The 16031-nt window shown below is 43.6% G+C and overlaps 1 pseudogene; it reads left to right on the forward strand.

Annotated features, from left to right (window-relative positions):
• Positions 1-220: 220 nt before the first annotated feature.
• Positions 221-16031, forward strand: part of LOC144803991 (uncharacterized) — a 42310-nt pseudogene continuing 26499 nt past the window's right edge.

Genomic DNA, 16031 nt, shown 5'->3' on the forward strand with positions numbered 1-16031 from the left:
TGGAGAGCAGCCTTCAGGCTTATCTTGAAGGAGTGTAAAGCAGCTTGTTTTATCACATTTAATCAACAGTGTGGATTAAGTGAAAAAAACACACAGTATTTATAAATATAAGTCTATTTATTATGCAACATAATCACTTACACATTGACATATCTTGTACCTGGAGATATCAACAATACACACAAGAATACTGCAGAATAATCAGAGAAGTAGCACAAATATGCCATATACTAAGAAAGTGGAATGTGAATTGCAAAGGAGAACAGGACTCGGACCAGAAGACTCAGAGGAACTGGGGACACAGGAAACACCCATGGTAAGTACCCTTGAGCCCCACGGAGGATGTGTGCAGAGTGGAAACACAGCTGCGTGCCCGATGGAAGTCAAAGGAGAAGTCGCATTGCACTTTTAGAGAAGAAAGACCCTTCCCAGAGGACCCCAAAGAAACCCTTTGGAAGACAGTAGGTTGGAGAGCAACCCCAACCGTGGATGCCCCAGGAACCAGGTTACCTGCACTGGTGCATGGGGGTGAAGTGACATCAGAACCTGCCATAGACGACAATGGAAGACTTCAAAGAAGATGCCTCTGGAGAAGCCTGTGAAGGTGTACGGTGAAATCCAAGTCTGGATTCTTGTAGAGGAGGACCTGCAAGCAGAGGGGACAGAGTCTATGCCACTCTGAAGTGACCGGGAGGCATGAAAGCACAATACCCCCGATGTCAGCAGATTCAAGAGTAAAGATGGTGATCTTGGTGCTGCATCTGTGAGGACCAGGCGATGCTGGGGAAGACCAGCATCCATTCACAAGTTGTCCCATATCGGGTGTCAGTGTCCAGGTGGTCGGTGTCCGGCAGGAGCACCAACAAGCCTTAGAGCTGCAACTGCCAAGGAAAGCAACATGTTGTAACTGTTGGGTCTAGCAAGGTCCATGGGACTCACCAAGTGCAGGAGAGTCAGCGCAGGCACAAGCAAGCAGGGGAGCCCACTGAAGCAAAGGCAGACACTGAGAGGACCCACAGGCCATAGGCACAGGAGTCGCAAGAGGAAATCAGGCAGCTCACGAAAGATGGAGCTGCAGAGGATGCAGTGAGGATGCTGATTTTCAAGGGATGAGGTGCAGAAGGCTGGAACATCTTGTAGCCCGAAAGATCTCTGGAGTACTGAGACAACAAGCCTTGGCTATGGCAAGTCGACACTGTGCACAGGGGTTTTGTCCCAGCAGCTTCAACGAGGGATACTGTCCTCAAATTTGCAGAGAAGACAGGTCAGGTCTCTAGGGAGCTACAGAATCACCATTTGTGTAGCTGGGCCTCTGGAAGTCTGTAGTATGATAGGAGCAGCAGACCGGTCAGTTTTGTTGTAGTGCCTGCAGATGAAGGGGAGTGACTCCTTCACTCCAAGGGAGATTACATCATGTGTCCTTGATGACCACAGGCCTTCTGGAGAACCTGGATGAAGCACAGACACAGACAAAACAAAAGACATGAAGAACAGCAAGACCAGGAGCAGCAGGAGTCCTCCTTGATTCAGTCGAAGTCCAACAAAGTCCAAGTGTCCAGATGATCGAAGAGTGTATTGGTTTTCAGAGGTGAGTCTTGTTTCACGTTGAATCTGAGGACTCACCCAAAGGGGTGCTCTTAAGTACCCTAGAGAAAGGGTTGGAATGACTCAGGGGCCCCTTCAAGAGGAGGGGCTGGACAGAGGGGAGAATACTCCACTGCCCTTTGTCCAGTTTTGGTCAAACAGGTATTGCCTCAGCTTCTTCAAAGTCCAGACCACAGCAAAGGCCTCCCTCTCAATAGCTGACCAACGTTTCTCCCTGGGGTCAACCTTCGGCTGATAAAAGCTACTGGTTGATCCCGGCCCTCTACATTAAGCTGTGATACTACTGCACCTATCCCTATCTCAGAAGCATCTGTCTGGATAATGAATGGGTTGGAGTAGTCAGGACTTTTCAGAATCGGAGCAGAGCACATGGCTTGCTTCAGGTCATCAAATGCCTTCTGACAGCTAACTGTACACTGAACTTTCTTAGGCCTCCTTTTGGAGGTGAGATCATTAAGTGGTGTCACTATGGATCTGTTGCTCTTACCAAACCTCCTGTAGTACCCAGTCAGGCCCAAGAAAGCTCTGACCTGAGTCTGGTAGTGGGAGCAATCCAGTCTATGATGGATTTTGGTTTGGCATTCTCATAGAATCTGATTTTCTAACAATCAGCAGTCAGGTCAAATGTACTGAGACATTTGGCAGAGGCCACGTATCATTTGGTTCATCTGCCCTTGCAATTGGATGAGCATCAGTCCTAGTGACTGCACTGAAGCCTCTTTATTCAATACAAAACCTCATCTCTCTCTTACCATCCTGGGTGTAAGGTTTTGGTTCAAGGACAACAGGACTAGCCCAAGGGCTATCTGAAGGCTCAATGATCCCCCCGACTCCAGCATCTTTTGGACCTCTGTCCTGATGCAATATCTGACTTGATCAGCCTATCTGTAAATGTTGCTCTTCACAGGCAGCTGTCACCAGTGTTCACTTCATGGGTATACCAGGTGGTTTGGCTGGGTGTCAGAGAAAAAAGACACAGAAACTGCCAAGATTACTCCTTCAACTGATCCATCAACAGGGTCTTGAGAGAGGAGATCAGGGAGAGGGTCACTCTCTTCCTCCTGTCTCTCATCAGTGGCCATGAGCAAGCTCATGTCAGCCCTGTCAACAAAAGGTTTCAGGTGATTCACATGAAGTACCCAGTGGGGAGTTCTTAGAGTGCCTAGGTCAACTAAGGAGGTGACATCACTTTTCTTTTCCATATAGTGTGGAGGCCACTCCACTTGTCTTGGAGAACTGCTGCGGCCACAGGCTCCAACACCAATACTTTCTGTCCTGGCTGGTAAACTGCTAGTACAGCATTTTGGTCATGCCAAGCTTATGGAAACTTCAGGCTGGCCTCAAGATTTTTGCTGGCCTTCATATACTCAGCCATGCAAGAACCCAGGCAGAGTACATAGCCTACTATGTCCCGTTTAGGAGGCTTGAGAGATTGCTCCTATCCTTCTTTGACTAGACATAATGGATCCCTAGCTGGATGTCCAAAGGGAAGTTCAAATGGGCTGTAGCCTACGTCCTTCTGAGGAACCTCTCTGTAGGCGAAGAGAAGGCAAGGTAGTAAGACATCCCATTTTAGCCTCAGCTTTTCTGGGAGTCCAATGATCATACCTTTGAGGGTTTTATTGAACCTTTCAACAAGCCCATTGCCCTGAGGATGGTAGGGTGGGGTATACTTATAGTTAGCACCACACTCTTACTACATAGCAGTGATGTAGCTAGGCATGAAGTTGGTACCGCTGTCTGACAAGACCTCATTTGGGAACCCAACTCAGGAAAAGATTTCCAGGAGGGCCCTAGCCACTAAAGGAGCTGTAGTGGTACTTGAGGAAATAACCTCTAGATATCTAGTGGCATGGCCTACCACTACTAAGGTAAATCTGTGTCCAGATGCTGTTGTAGGGTTTCAGGGACCTACAATATCTATCCCCACCCTCTCACAGGGAACCCCAACCACTGGTAGTGGGATTAAGGGGGCCTTTGCCGTGTCACCTGACTTACCATTTACTTGGCAGGTGACACAAGAGTCATAACACTCCTTAGTGTCTTCAGACATGTAGGGCAAGTGAGGGACAAGCCTGTCCCACGTCTTGCTTTGCCCAAGATGTCCTGAAAGGTGAATGTTGTGTGCCAGGGTCAATAGGAAACCCCTGAACTTCTGAGTTATTACCAACCTCCTGGTGGTACCAGGCTTGGGGTCTCTACTTAAAAACAAAACAGGTGCTCATCTTCCCAATAAGTCCTGTGGGGCCCACTGACATTCCCTACTTCCTCAGCAGCAGCTTGCTTTCTGAGCTGTTTAAGAGAAGTGCAGACAGCCTGCTCCAGACTGAAGTCTTCCCTGTAAAGCTCCCCTTCCCCCCCAGTAGCTCTGCCTTGTCTGACCCAAGCTCCTCAGGGACCGTTCCATCACAGGTACTGAGATCATCTCCCTCATTACTGGGGAAGGGTTCTACGAGAGTTGTGATATCCTCATGCCTACTTGTGCACTGTCCACTGGGCACTGATTTTGAAACTTCAGCCTGGTCTGAAGAGGAGTTCAGGGCTCATTAAGAAATTATGGGATTGATATTTCGGCGTACGGGATATCCGTCACCGTTGGGATGGAGTTCCCCATCCACCGAAATCTAAATCAGGCCCCAAGTGTTGTAAGGTTGCAGCAGTATGGTTTATAGTAAGACAGGTTGTGATTTATGAAATGAGTTATAACCATTTTACGGGAATACAGTAATAGAGAATACACCAGACAGGCGTGCGTCTTAGAGCACAATGTGCACAGAGGGAGGGGCGTGCACTTGGTGGAAGCAAAGGGATGGGTTTCTTCAAAGAAAGAAACCAGGGAAAAGAATGTAAAGTTTTAAGTCAAGATCACAGCTTCAGGTATGATTTCAAGAATTTAGTGGGAAGAGGCTTTTTGAAATACTGTGCAATCTGAGGATGTAAAACTGTAGAAAGAAACAACACTCTGCAGTGCTCTATGTGAGAGCAGAGTGATAAACATGTTACCCCAAGGTTCAGATATTAAACATTATGAGCCTGGTGCTGCCATGTGCCAGGCTGAGGACAGGCCTTGTAAACACAGCCTGCAGCATTACAATCTTGGGACAGGGTCTATAAACTGCACAAGGGGAGGCGACCTGACTCCTTCCCTCCTTGAAGCGTCATTTAACCACTTGCATGCTAGCGGTTTTCCCGCTGTGTGCTGGATTTTTAAAATCACCATGTTGAGTGACGAGTTCACCTTGTCATCCGCACAGGGCAGGTAAAGCTGATGACGAGCTCGTCATCAGCATGGAAGGGGTTAATAATATAATCTTCCCTCACTGTTCTCCTAACATCACTGCATGAAAAAAAGGTCATTTCATTCACTGAAACCACTTCTCCCAGGAGAAGTACTTCTCTCTTTATAAGACATCACACTGGCTGGGAGGGAGACTCATTCACTTGAAGGAATATCAGTCCTCCCATCCCACACCGCTGCAGGAGTAAAGAGCCCCCTCCTGTTCCCACTCACCAGCCCTTTAATGGGGCGCCAGTCAAAGCAAGTAGCTAATGGTGTGTCCCAGAGGGGTTCATTGCTGCTCTGGAGCCTTGAGGTCTGGATGAGGGTGGCTGAAAGGGATGTCTACTTGGAGACTTCACAACAGGACGCCATGCACCTTGGGAGTCGTCACCTATGCGTCCCTTTCTTTCTGTATCCTTTTAGGGGACCCATTTGCCTTGTACTGAACCCCAGTATTTCCTTGAGTGTCTTTTCATTTTACCCTCGCCTGAGGGTTTGGTCTTGAGGGATCTCTTGCGAGACTCTCTTGAGTAAACAGCAACCCTAGTGTGAATGTGGATAGCGTGTGCTAAAGAGCACACATGGTGTCAGTATAACAAAGGTCCAGCTACATTGATGTCTCTGGGTATCTTATAAATATCGATGTAATTGTTTAGAATCAGAACTAGTTCAAGAGAACCTCCCTGTTCAGCATGAAAGGGCCCCCAGTTAGAAAACACACTAAGCAGTGGAAATGGGTGTTAGCGCTATACAAAAAGAAATAACACAATAAGTTATTTAGGAACTAAAATCCCTAAAACATTGCATACACCATGCAAACAAGGGAAAACGTAGAAGGTTAAAAACATTTTAGCCATTCAACTTGAAGAGTCCGTCATCTTCGGGGAGTGATAGGTAAGCATCAGGTCACTCTGTCAACAGGAAGCCGGAGAGGGGACCATCGGCGGCTCCAGGGAAGACCCAGCGCCTGGATACACTCGCGAGTGATTATCCGCGCTCTATAGGCCCTGTTTGATTGATTGATGAAATACTCCCTAGAGTGCACCATAAGACCCCAGTAACAATGGCATGAGCACTACAGGCCGCACCCAGGTCCGTCAGAGCCTTGCTAAGACATGTTCCTCAATGCACATCTGATGAAATTCAGAATATTTCATTTTTTTCAAACTCTCAGGTGCATTTGTGGATTGAGGGTGCCCGCTTGGAGTTTCGGGGTTTTAGGTTGAGCCTACCAGACAGTGCACTCTCTCCGGCAGCAGGAGACCTACTGTGGGCTTACCAAGAACTGACATGCCTCACAGCCCGCCCATTGCTCATCATTGGTTTGCTTTATTGTCACTCTTATCTGCCTGCTTCTTGTTCGATGGCTTTCTAGTCCCAGTTTGTCCAGTGTTTGCTTTTTCCCTCCCCTGGAGCCTAGCCTCTTTAGTATCTCTATGATTGGCTTGCTTCTACCCTTCCCCGCCCCTGGAACCTAGCCTCTTACCCATCTCTTTGATTGGCTAGCTCTATCTTTCCCCTCCCCTCCCCTGGAGCATGACCACTTTCCCATCTCTTTGATTGGCTGGCTACTACTCTTCCCCTCACCTGGAGCCTAGCCACTTTACCATCTCTTTGATTGGCAAGCTACTACTCTTCCCCTCCCCTGGAGCCTAGCCCCTTTATCATCTCTTTGATTGGCTGGCTACTACTCTTCCCCTTCCCTGGAGCCTAGCCACTGTACCATCTCTTTGATTGGCTAGCTACTACTCTTCCCCTCCCCTGGAGCATAGCCTCTCTACCATCTTTGATTGGCTAGCTTCTAAACTTCCATTGCTCGCTTTTAGGAACATCTTTTATTTCTTTGCTAAACAAGCCAAGAGAGTGCTGTGTTTTCCAGCTCTCCCCTTCTGTCCCGTGTGCTTCCCCCTGTTTCTATCTTGTGTATTTCTACACCTGCACTCCATGTTGTTCTTGCCCTGTGTGTTTCCCCCACTCCTTGTGTTCATGTCACTTTCTTGTGCTTACGACTCTCTTGTGTGCTTCTCCACCCCTTGTGTTTCTTTTTCCTCTCCCCCACACTCCTTGGTCTTTCCATGTGTGTTTCTCCACCCACCCCTTGCAGCTCTCTCCCTTGGGCGATGCTTTTCCCTACCTCAAGCCCACCGCTCCCTCATTCGCTCACCTGTTACCCCCTCTTTGTGTTTTTTAATTTACACTTTTGTACTTAAAAAATCTTTTATTTTTTTATTTACTGATCTAAGTTGTGTCTGCCATCTTGGATAGGTGCAATACAAACACAATTTGTAAAGCGCTTCGCATCCCTACCCTGGGTTTCCAAGCGCTAGCCGCACGAGAGCAAATGCAGTGGAGAGCTGAACTGGAGGCCTGAAGCCTCTTCCCGAGCAGGGGGTCGGAATCACAAAGGCGAAGAGTAAGAGGCAGGGGTGTCCATAATGTGGGCCCCAGGAAGGAAAAGGGCTACCCACCCTATCCTGCTAGTCTAATTCTAGAAAGAGTGGCCACATTGGCAGCTCCTGACCGAAGCTCTCACTTGGGGATTGTAGAGGTGAAAGGGATGTAAATGTACCTTTGGGCATGTAGGGGGATAAATGAATAAAAACATAACACAAATGGGGGCCATGTTAGTCGTGCAAGTGTGTTCTGAGGCATTCGGCATCACACATACAAGCACTATGCTGTGACCCCAAGCAGCGGTTGTGCCATTGCTGCTTTTTTTGTTTTATTTTATTCATATTTTTCGGACAATGCTGCACAGCATCAGGAGGAAGGCAGGCTCTGTAGAGGTTCACCCGAAGGCTCCCGAAAAGCCAATAGGTCTTGTTACTCTGAAGTTGGCACAACTACAGATGTTGTGAGAGACATTAGGGACCCAGAAGACTCCACTGTCCTGCACATATCCAACCTTATGGAAATATATAACCTTAAACAACTCTGCAATAAACCAAATCACATCAAAGGTGCAACACTAGATGCGATCATAACCAACAATGAACTGGTCTCCCTGAGAGAGATTCTCCCATTGACTGGTCCGACCATCACCTCATTCTGTTCAGGATTGACACGCTTGCCCGCCTCCAACCTATTTGTGTTGTCAAACCTAAACTCTTGATCAGAAACATCAAAGAAATACCTTTATCCGAACTTGAAGCCAAGATTCATCTCCATCGTCAACTCCATCCCTCATCATGGACGTCTGATCACCTAACTTCACACTTTAACTCAAGAATGACAGAGGTTTTAGACCAAGTAGCTCCTCTCAAACTCAAACAACTGAGGAGAACCAAATCAAAACCCTGGTTTAACATGGAGCTGAATGATGAACGGTGTCAACTCAGACAAACGGAAAGGTCTTGAAGACAAAACCCCTCGACCTTGCACCTAACACATCTTAGATCTGAGAGACAGAATTTAGCAATCGATAGGAAAATTGAGTACAGAGAGGCAATAAGATTTTATAAAGCTGAAATCAAAATCGCTTAATCCTCCTTTTACAAAGAGAAGATTAGCACAGCAGCAAACTTCCCCAAAGAAATCTTTCGCATTGCTAAATCTCTCATCTCTCCACCGCACAAAATCCCCAACCCAGAAGATGCACAAGCTCGGTGTGATAATCTGGCTAAATATTTTCATCAAAAAATCTACTTAATATCCCAATCATTTATTTTCCACCAGAGCGGGTCCATAGTTTCCAGCAATTAAAGTTCCTGCTTCAATCCACAGTGTTCTTTAGCGGAGTTCCCACTGCTAGATGAGGCGACACTGAACACACTCATTTCTAGGGTCACCTATGGTTCTCCATTGGATCCAGCTCCTCCACAACGCCTTACTTTAGTTATAGAAGTCACCCGCCTACAAAAACTAAGATTGTCAAGGGACCTCGGAGGCCTTAACCTGGCGAACTTCAAGACATACCAAACGGCATGTCTGGCGAGACAGGGTATCGCCTGGATAGATGCCACACAAACGTACATACCAATATGGCTAGAGGTCGAACAGGACATCCTAGGAGGGCTCAAGCCAATAGCACTCCTAACAGCGAACCGGCACCCACTAAAAGCCAACGCCATACTAAAACACACGAGAGAGGCCCTGCTGAAAGTGGACAGGCACATGGCACAGAAGCTGAAAGGCACAGCATGGGAATCCATCTGGTTCAACACTAAAGTGACCTACCAGGGAGCGACATTGCATAATGAAACTTGGATCGGGAAAGGCATCAGCACCCCCAGCCAAACAGAAACCAGGCAAAGACCGCTGACGTTTCAGAACCTACAGCAGCTACATGACCTCCCGAACCAAGAGCTCTATAACTTCCTAAAGATCAAGACAGCAATAACAAAAGCCAACCTATGCGGAGGAGAACCGGGAATCATCAAATACCTGCAGCTCCTCAACTCAGCAGGTCACCAAACGGCAAAGATCTATAAGCTCCTGAGCCCATCCAAGCTGGCGCAGAACAAAAAAGCCACTAATACATGGGAGACGCTCCTGGGCAGGCAACTGAGTGAAACAGAACGAGCAAAAATGTGGAGCTCAGCGACAACAAACAAAATTACCCCACAGCTAGCGCAAACAAAATATTGGCTACTCCACAAGGCCTACTGGACGCCATCCAAACTCCACAAGGTCGGCATCGCAGACTCAGACAAATGCTGGAACTGCCAGAAAGAAGAAGGAACCCTCGAGCACCTCATCTTCACCTGCGTGAAAGTCAAGAGGTTCTGGGCACAAATCAACACCTTCTTGAACGATATGCTCAAAACCGATCTAAAAATCAGCTTCGTGAGCCTGGCTACTGAGCACCTAACAGCGAACCTAAAAAGTCGAGAAGAGAGAGAACTCCTAGACCTACTCCTCACAGCAGCCCTTAAAATAATCCTAACGAACTGGAAAAACACAGCCAAAGCAAACTTCAAAACATGGATTAATTGGGTCACCTTCCTGAGAGGAGCCGACAACATTACGGGCAACTTCTCAAAAGAACATAAAGCCAAGCTACACATGTGGGACCCACTCGACGAGCACCTGAGGAAGACCCAGTAAAGGACAACCCCCCCCCCCTCTTCTCTCTTTTTTCTTTTTTCTTCTTTCTCTCCTCCTCCAGTGGAGGGAGAACAAACGCGCACCCACGAATGGACTGTTATAGATATGACCGCCATTATTGTACGCACACCTGTATATATATATTTTTGTACGGCCTTCTTTTGTATGCCAATAAAAAAAATTCTAAATAAAAAAAAAAAAAAAGAAGTCACCCGCCCAGCAATTTTGAAGGTCTTAAATGCCTCCATTACCACAGGAATGGTACCCTTGGACTGGAAATGTGCCCAGGTCAGAGCCCTTTTAAAGAAACCAAACCTGGATTCCTCTAATCCGGACAATTTCAGACCCATCTCCCTTCTCCCCTGGCTGAGTAAGCTGGTTGAGAAGCACATTAACTCAACTTTAGTTCAATACCTGGAATCAAACAATCTTCTCCATGAGTCTCAGACTGGTTCTGCCCAAAGTACGGGACAGAGACTGCTCTATTGGCCATTACCGAAGAAGCCAGGAGATTGGTAGATCAGGGCGACTCAGCTGCAATTATTTTGCTGGATCTCAGTGCCGCTTTCGACACTGTTGATCTTACCATCTTGCTTGAGCGTTTAAATAACTTGGGAGTGAGTCACTTGGCTTTGGCCTGGCTCAACTCCTTTTTACAGGACCGTTTCTTCCAGGTCATCGAGGATACAGCAGCATCTAATCTGTGGCCTCTTAGCTGTGGGGTCCCTCAGGGTTCTTCCCTGAGCCCCACTCTATTTAACACCTATATGGCCCCATTAGCTGAGACAGTACTTCCATTCGGCATCCAAATCATCACCTACGCAGATGATACCCAACTGGTGGTATCACTAAACCACCCGGAAGGTTCAGTTTGCGCGCTGGGCAACTGCCTAGAGATAGTCGCCGAATGGATGGAACTATCTCACCTTAAGCTAAATGGGGATAAGACAGAGCTAATGTTTTTGTGCAAATCTTCCCCATCCCTTGCGACTTTGTCATGGCCGATCTGTCTTGGCAACTTGCCTGTCCCCAAGCAGCAGATCAAGAGCCTTGGCATATGGCTTGACAGCTCTCTCTGCTTTAACCATCAATCTACCAGGCTCTCTTCCATTTGCTTTGGCCTGATGAGGATGTTGCGGAAAATACTGCCTCTGCTTCCTTTCACTCTAGATAACAGGGGAACCCTACTTACAAAGAACCAGAGTAATTGTTTTATATTGGGAGACAGCGGTTCTAGCGAAAATAATAACTAGTATTTCAATTGTAGATACATGCACAATGGCGATACATTCGTAAGGGACAATGATAATGTAAGTGGAAAAAATAGATTCTCTACACAGCTAGACTTGATAATTATTGATATATATACAGTAGAAGTAGAAGTATACAAGTATAAATTACTTTCTTAAATTCAAAAAGCAGCATACTTTGTGCAGTGAATCCCCAAGTAAAGTATGGAACCATAAGTGAATATATAGTGAATTGCGTAGAACAAGGTTTCCATATGTACAAGAAGTGACCATTCAGTTGAGTATGGTAACAGCCTGAATGTGTGGTAACATTGGCTGTATAGAGGTCCTTTCTGAACTGGTATCGATGACGTTTCAACCCTCTATTGGATGTGGGGTTTCCTCAGGACGTATGTTGTGGGGATATCTGATTGATAAAGACGCAGCCTACGTGAAGTTGTGGTCTCCCCTAGGTGGTGAAGAAAAGAAAAATGAACTCACATGAGAACCCGTCTGGGTGCTCACTGTGAAGAGGTGCAGGCTGCCTCTGCAAATTATAGTGGCGGGAGCTGCCGGTCTTTCTTCGGTAGCTGGTGGTTGACATACGGTGATGTCTGGTGGTTCGGATCGATCTCAGTGCGGTGTCTGAGATCGGCTTCCACTCCGATGTGATGTGGTGTCTCGCCGGTTCAGGCGGCTCTTGGTACGATGATATTTTTTCCACGTACATTATCCTTGTCCCTTACGAATGTATCGCCATTGTGCATGCATCTACTTCCTTTTCAGGCACGCAGGATAATGGTGCAAGCCCTTATCCTCTCACGACTAGACTATGGAAATGCCATATATCTGGGCGCCCCACTGGCTACAATCAAAAGCTTCAGGTAATCCAGTACAGCACAGCCCGCCTACTCCTCCAGATCCCTCGGAGACAGTCTGCGAGTTCGGCTCTAAACACACTTCACTGGCTCCCCGTTCAATCCAGAATACGTTTCAAGGCAATGTGTCTGGCCCATGGAGCTGTTCGGAAAACCAGTCCCGCTGTCATCCATCTTCTGGTGGTTCCCTACTTACGCTCCAGGAGTCTTTGCTCCAGCAATGCTTTCCTTGCTACTACTAGGAAAGTACGCAGAGCCAGCGGGCGCTCCTTTTCACTGAATGCCTCTAATCTTTGGAACTCTCTTCCCCTCACTCACTGAGGAACCCAATCTGCAAACTTTCCATAAATTGCTGAAAACTCACCTCTATAGCGCTACATTACAATACTGCTGTACATCTGCCTGTCTGATCATAAGCGCTACGAGGCCTCAGGGTAGTTACGCGCTATATACATTTTATTTCATTCATTCATTCATTCATTCATTCATTCATTCATTCATTCAGATCTGCTCGGGGGTCATACAAAAAACACATCTTCAGTGAAAAGGCATCTTTTTTCCGCAGCCAACTAGATCTAGCAAAAAACAGACCAAGAGAACTCTTCAACATTGTTAAAAGCCAAACTAACTGCACTCCCTCTCAAGAAATCGAAGCCAACAATGAGCGATGTGAAGAAATTGCCACCTTTTTCACTAATAAAGTCTCTAAAATTAATCAATCCTTCTTACCAACTGCTAACCCTCCGTCCCCTTTAACCTGCCCCCCTTCAACCACACTTGACCACTCGGAAAGAGTTCTTAACATGGACAATCAGACCTACCTCCAGCTAAGAACAATGCGCATTGGTCCGACTTTGAGCTAATGTCGGCAAGCTAGGTCTTCAATATAATTTCTAATCTAAAACCTTCCTCCCACACACCATGGACCCCCTCCCATCCACAATTATAAAAGAACTCAACCACACCATCTCCCCTTTCTGGACCAAAATCATCAACGGCTCTCTCACCTCAGGCTGTGTCCCAGACTCCCTTCAACTAGGACAAATTACACCCATTCTCAAGAAACCTGGGGCTGACCCTAATTATCTTAACGGTGCAGAGCAGGAATATCAACGGAGAAATATCGTGGGACATTAATATCGCCGCAGAAATATCGTTTGGAAGAAATATCGATTACAAAAATATAGTTGTAATAAATATTGTTTACAAAAATATAGTTGACAAAAATATCGATTTATTAATAATGTTATGTATTTTAGTGTTTTTAATGAGAATTGTTTGTCATTTTATGATATGTTTTAGAATTTTTCTAGTTGTTAATTTATTTTAAGTTTAATTTTGCGTTATTAGTTCCGTAGCGGGTTGTGGGTTTATAGGGGAATAGGGTGGGAAGTAATTTAATTATATAAAATTAACTGATTAATTAATGTGTTAATTTATTAATTAATGATAGTTTAATAATTAGTTGTTAATTAATTTAAATTAATCAATTAATAATTAATTATGTTAATTGTTTAATTAATTTTAGAGGTGTGTTTATATGTGCAAATGGTGTGAAGGGTGGTAAGTGATTAATTTTTTATTGATTAATTAATAAATAATAATACATTAATTTCCATTAATTAATTAGTAAATATTCAATGTAATTGTGTAAATAATTTTAGGTGTGTGTTGTGGATATTATAGTGCTAAATAATGTGTAATTAATTATTTTTCATTATCTTTGTTAATAATAATATATTTACATTTATATATTAATTATGTTAATATAGGAAATTAAATTTAATAAAAATGTTGATTGTTTTGTTTTTTATTATTTTGGGATCCCGCGCTTTCCCTACTGTTGCACTCACTGGAATGGGAATAGTAATTTTTACCCCTTTGCTATCCAGCGCTCTTCCTACTGTTGAACTCACTGGAGTGGGAATAGTAATTTTTACCCCTACGCATTCCAACGCTTTCCCTACTGTTGCACTCACTGGAGGGGGAATAGTAATTTTTACTCCTCCGCTATCCAGCGCTTTCCCTACTGTTGCACTCACTTGAGTGGGGATAGTAATTTTTACCCCTACGCTATTCAGCGCTTTCTCTACTGTTGCACTCACTGGAGTGGGAATAGTAAATTTTACCCGTCCGCTATCCAACGCTTTCCCTACTGTTGCACTCATTGGAGTGGGAATAGTAATTTTTACCCTCCCGCTATCCATGTTTTTACTACTAAAGTTTTTATTTTGTTATTAAATGTATGTATTATGTTTTTTAAATAGTTTAATGTGTTAATTATATATAGAATATTTTATTTTAAATTATTTATATATGTGTTTATTTTATTTTTATATAATTAATAATGTTAATAAATTAAAGATAATAGTTAATAACATGTATTAAAGTAAATATATGTATATGTACACATTTTTTGTGTTTATACTTATTAAATTAAGTTTATTTGTTATAATTAGTTAAAATATATATTACATTTAATTAATTTTGTTATTAATAATAATATTATTTAATTCATTTAATTTAAGTTATATTATTTTTTAAGTCGATATTTTTTACATCTATATTATGTTCATCGATATTTTTGAGTCGATATTATTGTACTTACCTGAAGTATAGGGAGTCGATATTTTTGGAATCGATATTTTTACATCAATATTTTTGTTGACTATATTTTTGTTATCGATATTTAAACATGGAACCAATCTTAACAACCTCAGACCTACCTCTAACCTCACATTCCTTGCAAAAACATTGGAGAAATGTGTTCTCCACCAACTCTATAAACACATTGATGAGTTCATTCTCCTCCACTCCTTTCAATCTGGATTCAGAAAAGGCTGTAGCACGGAAACAGCTATGCTCAACACCTCCGACGACATTCACAAGGTCCTAGACGAAGGTGATGCCTGCCTACTCATCCTTATTGACCTATCTGCGGCATTCGACACAGTAAACCATCCAGCCCTTCTCGAGACCCTGTCGAAGACTCCCTTCAACTAGGACAAATTACACCCATTCTCAAGAAACCTGGGGCTGACCCTAATTATCTTAACGGTGCAGAGCAGGAATATCAACGGAGAAATATCGTGGGACATTAATATCGCCGCAGAAATATCGTTTGGAAGAAATATCGATTACAAAAATATAGTTGTAATAAATATTGTTTACAAAAATATAGTTGACAAAAATATCGATTTATTAATAATGTTATGTATTTTAGTGTTTTTAATGAGAATTGTTTGTCATTTTATGATATGTTTTAGAATTTTTCTAGTTGTTAATTTATTTTAAGTTTAATTTTGCGTTATTAGTTCCGTAGCGGGTTGTGGGTTTATAGGGGAATAGGGTGGGAAGCAATTTAATTATATAAAATTAACTGATTAATTAATGTGTTAATTTATTAATTAATGATAGTTTAATAATTAGTTGTTAATTAATTTAAATTAATCAATTAATAATTAATTATGTTAATTGTTTAATTAATTTTAGAGGTGTGTTTATATGTGCAAATGGTGTGAAGGGTGGTAAGTGATTAATTTTTTATTGATTAATTAATAAATAATAATACATTATTTTCCATTAATTAATTAGTAAATATTCAATGTAATTGTGTAAATAATTTTAGGTGTGTGTTGTGGATATTATAGTGCTAAATAATGTGTAATTAATTATTTTTCATTATCTTTGTTAATAATAATATATTTACATTTATATATTAATTATGTTAATATAGGAAATTAAATTTAATAAAAATGTTGATTGTTTTGTTTTTTATTATTTTGGGATCCCGCGCTTTCCCTACTGTTGCACTCACTGGAATGGGAATAGTAATTTTTACCCCTTTGCTATCCAGCGCTCTCCCTACTGTTGAACTCACTGGAGTGGGAATAGTAATTTTTACCCCTACGCATTCCAACGCTTTCCCTACTGTTGCACTCACTGGAGGGGGAATAGTAATTTTTACTCCTCCGCTATCCAGCGCTTTCCCTA

This window comes from Lissotriton helveticus, chromosome 1_2 (assembly GCF_964261635.1).
Source record: "Lissotriton helveticus chromosome 1_2, aLisHel1.1, whole genome shotgun sequence".
NCBI classification, from domain to species: Eukaryota; Metazoa; Chordata; class Amphibia; order Caudata; family Salamandridae; genus Lissotriton; species Lissotriton helveticus.